The 6416-nt window shown below is 32.4% G+C and overlaps 1 pseudogene; it reads left to right on the forward strand.

Moving 5' to 3' along the window:
• The first annotated feature begins 1755 nt into the window (after window positions 1-1755).
• On the forward strand, window positions 1756-3416 carry LOC145957779 (UDP-glycosyltransferase 708D1 pseudogene; annotated as a pseudogene).
• The last annotated feature ends 3000 nt before the right edge of the window (window positions 3417-6416 follow it).

Genomic DNA, 6416 nt, shown 5'->3' on the forward strand with positions numbered 1-6416 from the left:
TCAACGGAATGCAACGGAGAAGCTCAGAATTCAGTTATCGGGGACCCGAATTCTAAACTTGAACAATAAACTGTGCTACTCTTGTAAATAATGTGTCACAGGTTCTATTTGGATAATTGTTTTTTAAAAAATTATATTCCTGTAAAAATGTTGATATTTATATCAATATCAAAATTAATGTATATTTTTTTTTTAAAATAATCTAAATTGAAGTGAATTTATAAAAATTATATTGAATTTAAAAGTAATTTGTCTTAATTGAACGGAACTGCATATTAGTTCAGATGAATTAATTTGTTGTCTTGTGTTAGTGAACTAAATTGAACTGTATTATAAAATTTTAAATTGAATTACAATTTAAACTACATTGAATTGTTATGATACTTTGAATTAAACAATTTTAATTTGTTGGTCTGTCATGAATGGTACATTTTTTAATTTAATTAAATTTTTTATTTAATTTAAATTTTTCAAAAAAAAATTTATAAAATTGAATCAAATAAACTCGATAAATTTTAATCCAAAAAATTAGTCTCTAACATAGTTTGATTAACCCATTAGGTCCAATAAAAAGTAGTAAATTAATAATATAATTTTAAGAAATAAAAGAATATTATTATATTCATAATATATTAATAATCTAAAATAGTATATATAATGTTATAAAATAAACATAAAAAAATGCATATATACTAATAAATTGTTATAATAATAAAGATAATTACAAATTTTTATAAAATTAAAAATACTAAAAAGAATAATTATTTATACATGTTTATATGTGGTACCAAGTCTAATTATTAATATATATATATATATATATATATATATATATTACTTAAAACATATGAAATTGAAATAATTTTAAAAATTTTATTTTGATTAATATCGTATTTTTTAAAAAAATTATTATTTTAAAAAATTCAATTGTGACTATATATATGATTCAAATAAAAAACTAACAGCAGATAAATAGTACAAATTTAAAAAAGATAAAAAAATTACTACAATGATAATATATTAATATTTTAAAATAATATAAAGCGTAAGCTATAAAAAAAATAGTAGAAAATAATATTATAAAAAACATAATAAAAAATAAAAGGACACAATTTATACTTTTACGTGTAAATGTACCAAAAATAGTTATTAATATATATTTATATATTTATTCTATCTATTTCAACTAAAATTTAAGAAATTAAAATAATTTTAATGATTTTTCCTTAATTAACATTTGAAAATTTAAAAATAAATAATCATGTAAAAAAAATTTGCTTCAAAACAAAATATTATTTGGATTCAAAAAGAGGGAAAACATTTGAATAGAAAAAATAAACTGGAAAGATTAAATTAAAGGAATTATTAAAAAAATATAAGAACTTAATTATAAGATTAATAAATAAATGAATATTTATCAAATATAGGTGTTTATTTATTATATAATAGAGAAAGGCACGAGAATTAACAACGGGTACTTTCAAAGAACCAAAATTTTGGGACAGGTAGATGAGGATTTGTGGACAAAAATCTCCACCATGATATACAGTTCTTGACATGTTTTCTACCTTATAAAACCCTAGTAAAGTACCCAACTACCCACCAAAAATCATTTATTTTTCTCTTTCTATTATAAGATTTATGGCTGATATAAAAGTTACTATATTTTTATTAGAAGTATTTTTCTCTTTCTTGTTTTGCACCGCAATCCAACGACATTTTTGATAGTGGACAATATCTCCATTCTATTTATCTATATAACAAGGTCACAATTCAACCTAGCAAAACCAAACTTTTTCTCTCTTCTTTCATTTAACAGCAACTATTCACACTCTTTGGAGGATCCAACACCAAATCGAACCAATGTCTCCTTCTGAACCCGTAGTTCATGTGGCTTTCCTCCCGAGTGCTGGCATGGGACACCTTAACCCATGTCTGAGGATAGCAACACTGTTCCTCCGCCATGGCTGCAAAGTCACTCTCATCACTCCCAAACCCACTGTTTCCACCGCAGAGTCTAACCTCGTCTCTCGCTTCTGTTCCTCTTTCCCTCACCAAGTAACCCAAATAGACTTAAACCTCATCACTCTGGATCCAGCCACGGTTAACACCAACGACCCTTTTTGGCTTCAGTTTGAAACCATTCGCCGTTCGGTTCACCTTGTAGCTCCAATCCTTTCTTCACTTTCAACACCTCTCTCTGCTTTCATCTACGATATTAGCTTAATTTCCCCTCTAGTTCCTATCACCCAGAAACTCTCTTGTCCCTCTTACATGTACTTCGTTGCATCAGCTAGGATGTTCTCATTTTTTGCACACCTTCATGTTCTTGCTGCTTCAGATCCAAGTTCACAGCCACACCCTTCTTCGTTCATTGGCGATGGTGTTAAAATCCCGGGCATTGCATCCCCAATTCCAAGATCCTCGGTCCCTCCTTTGCTCCTTCAACCAAACTCTCTCTTTGAGAGCATCTTCATGGAGGACAGTGCGAAAGTGACGAAGCTGAACGGGGTTTTCATCAACTCGTTCGAGGAAATGGAAGGAGAGGCACTAGCGGCACTGAACGAAGGAAAAGTGGTGAAGGGGTTGCCCCCAGTGTATGGTGTTGGCCCCCTAATGACGTGTGAGTTTGAGGAGGTGGAACAAGGTAAAGGGGGTTGCATGGGTTCGGTATTGGAGTGGCTGGATGAGAAAAGTGAAGGGTCGGTGGTGTATGTTTGCTTTGGTAACAGGACAGCAACGAGAAGGGAGCAGATAAAAGACATGGCTTTGGGGCTGACAGAAAGTGGGTATAGTTTTTTGTGGGTGGTGAAGTTGAAGGTGGTTGACAAAGAAGAGGAGGAGGGTTTGGAGGATGTGTTGGGGAGTGAGTTGATGAGTAAGGTGAAGGAAAAAGGTATGGTTGTGAAGGAATATGTGGACCAGATGGAGATTCTGGGTCACCCTGCAGTGGGGGGGTTTGTGAATCATGGAGGTTGGAACTCAATAATAGAGAGTGTGTGGGAAGGAGTGCCTATTCTGTCTTGGGCTCAGGGTTGGGATCAGAAGATAGCCTCAGAGGCAGTGATGATAAGTGGGGTGGGGATTTGGCCTCAGGAGTGGGGGTGGGGATCAGAGCATGTTGTGAAATGGAAAGAGATTGCTGAGAGAATCAAAGAGATGATGGGGAATGAATCTCTGAGGGTCAAAGCCAAAGAAATGAAGAAGGCTGCTAGAAATGCTGCTGGTGTTGGTGGGAGGTGTGAGGTTATTGTTAAGAAGCTAATTGACGAATGGAAGAAAAATGTTTAATCCACCTAAGCATTGGCACTCACCAACAGTGTTAGCTACTTACAAAGGCTAATGAGTTTCTTGTTCTTTGTTTGTGGTTAGATTTCCAATGTGATAAAGTTTTGTTGTTCTCTTGTTTTCGGTTATATTTCGTGTTTCGTTTCCTTGGCTATTTAATTTGGGTAAAAAATGTGAATATTTTTACTGAAATATTATTATTTTTAAATAAATTATCCAAAAAAAATCTGTTTTAATTTATTTATACTACAAGCACGCTTTAGTGTTTACGTTCAGAACGAACCATTCTGATATCAGAACGGACGGTTCTAAATTTAAAATTAACACATGATCAGTGAAACCAGAACGGATCGTTTTGAATCTCGAACAGGCTGTTTTGACCACTTCTGATGAGTCGACATATAGAACAATCAGGGATGGCAACAGGGCAGGGCAGATACGGGTTTCATGATACCCGTCCCCGTTCCCGCGAGTTAAACCCATCCCCGACCCTGTCCCCATACCCGTCGGGTATAGATTTTCATCTCCATCCCCGTCCTTGTCGGGTATCGGGTATACCTGTACCCGTACCCGTACCCGTCAATTTTTTTATTTTTTATTTTTTGTAAAAAAATGATATTTTTAAATTATTTTTTTATTATATTATAATTATAATTAAGGTATTTTTTTATTTTATATTATAATAAATAATCACATAAAAAAATATTAAAATTTTTTAATATAATTAAATTAAAAGTGAGTATTAAATTAAAAATGAGAACGAGAACGAGGACGGGTACGGGTACGGGGCGGGTAAGTACATACCCGTACCTGTACCCGATTTAATATATTGATTTTTACCCATACCTGTGTCCGTACCCGGTCAAACCGGGTATTTCCCGTCAAAGTCGAGACGAGTTCGAGTATTACCCGCAAGTACGGGTATGTTTGCCATCCCTAAGAACAATAGATGTAAGCACACATTGATGAGTCATCCAATGCAAGAATCATTGTTTTACACACGAGAAGACATGGAATTGTACATGATCAATTCCATCTATTTCCTATCTGTGTCACAACTACTACAATGCAAGCTCCGACATGAAAATTATTGGCTAATAATGACAAGCCTAGATAAGTTACACATCACACTAGGAAGACATGTCCAAATAATGTATAATTATAATAGTTTATAAGCGACATAGTGCATTAAAAGTAAAAATGCATAATATTAAATTTGTATAAAAATCTTCTAAAGTTGTTGTAAACGAATGACTTCTGTGAATTATGTTTTCTTGTGGGTTGATGTTGTGTGAAGGATTTAATACATTAGGATGAGTCTCTTCATACGATCGTATGGAAGTTGTACCAGTTTCAAATGTTGTGGAAGTCCTTCGTTGTTGATGGGTCCTTGGATCTTGTAGTAGTTGTGGCACATATAGGAAATAGATGGAATTGACCATGTACCATTTCATGTATTCTCGTGTTTGAAACAATGGGTCTTGCATTGGATGACCCATCAATGTGTGCTCACGTCTATTGTTCTATATGTCGGCCCATCAAAAGTGGCTAAAATGGCTTGTTCTGGTTTCACTAGTCATGTGTTAATTTTGAATCAGGAATGACCCATTTTGATATATTCTTCATGTGTTATTTTTGCATCTGGAACGACCCGTTTTGAACGTGAACAGTAAAGGATGCTAATAGTGTAAATAAATTGGAACAAATGTTTTTTGGGTAATTTTAAAAAAAAAAAATAATATTTCAGTAAAATATTCAAACTAGACTTTTTTTAATATATAAAAAAATTATTTATTTAAATAACCTGAGCTGGTTATTATTTACCCAAATAACCCACTTTGAAGCCTAACTAAGAAATCGGTTATTGGGTAACCAATTTCTCAAAGGAATTTTTTTAAAAAATTTCAAAATCCCTTTGAAAAATCGATTATCCAGTAATCGATTTCTCACCTGATTTTTTTTCTTCTAGATTTGTTATTTTTTTTCCTTTTTTAGTTTAAAATATTCAAAATTTTAAAAAAATTGTAACGATTTTTAAAAAATTTATTTAGTTTTTGTTTTTAGATTATAAAAATCTATTTAATATTTAAATAAATTAATTTTTAAAGAATAAAATTTAATAAAATTAAAATTAAATATAATTTTAGATAAATGACAATATTATTATAAATCACAACTTTAAATAAAAACAACTTTAAATAAAAAAAAACAACAAAATAGGAGATCAATAAAAAAGAACAACAGAATTAGAATCCACGAAATTACAATCCAACTTTAATGATGTCTATGCCCACCAGTTCCACACCTCGGAGGTTGTCGGTTCTTTGTTGGGTTTCGACAACCAATGCGTGGTTGTTGTGGTTCAACTTGCTCCTCATCATGTTCTATATTAACAGTATCGGTGGCTGGATTAGATGAACCACTCCCACCGACCTTTGAGTGATAAGAAGAAAATGAAGGAAAATTCATGCTTTGCATGTAATTATATGCACTTTGTGGCGTGTAACGACCCGTCATGGTCCCTACACTTAGTGGAATCGCACTAAAAATTTGTAAACTAAGACAAATAATAAAATTAGATAACTCATAATTACAAAAACATGAAAATTATATATATAAGAATAATTAAGTATTAGGTATTTATACAGTTATCCAAAACTACTATCTCCTAGTACTGGTCAAGCACAAAATTGTTACCCAAAGTGATAACTCTGACACTAGGAACCAAAAAAATTCCACTTCTAGCAGCAAACTCAGCCAACAGCTCCAACCTAACCCTGATCTGCTCCGATACACCGTATGATCATAGCAGTCCATCCACATGGAAACAGAAGGGTAAGCTAGAATTCAATAATCAATCATATAAGTACAGAGAAAATATTATACTACTCATTTATTCAATCATCATCACAAACGACCATATAATTCAACATAAAAACACAACTCATTCATACAACTTAGAAGCAACTTTAATACAACGACAACAACAATATACAACTTAATATTTAATGCATCGTCACGCATATACAACTGGGAGATCTCCAAAAACTGAGGTTGAGCAGTCTAGGTGGCATAAACCCTACCGAATCCAGCGTTTGACCTATCTCAACCAGGTCAGGTATAGAACA

This window comes from Cajanus cajan, chromosome 1 (genome assembly GCF_000230855.2).
Source record: "Cajanus cajan strain Asha chromosome 1, NIPB_CcT2T_4, whole genome shotgun sequence".
In the NCBI taxonomy this organism is placed as follows: domain Eukaryota; kingdom Viridiplantae; phylum Streptophyta; class Magnoliopsida; order Fabales; family Fabaceae; genus Cajanus; species Cajanus cajan.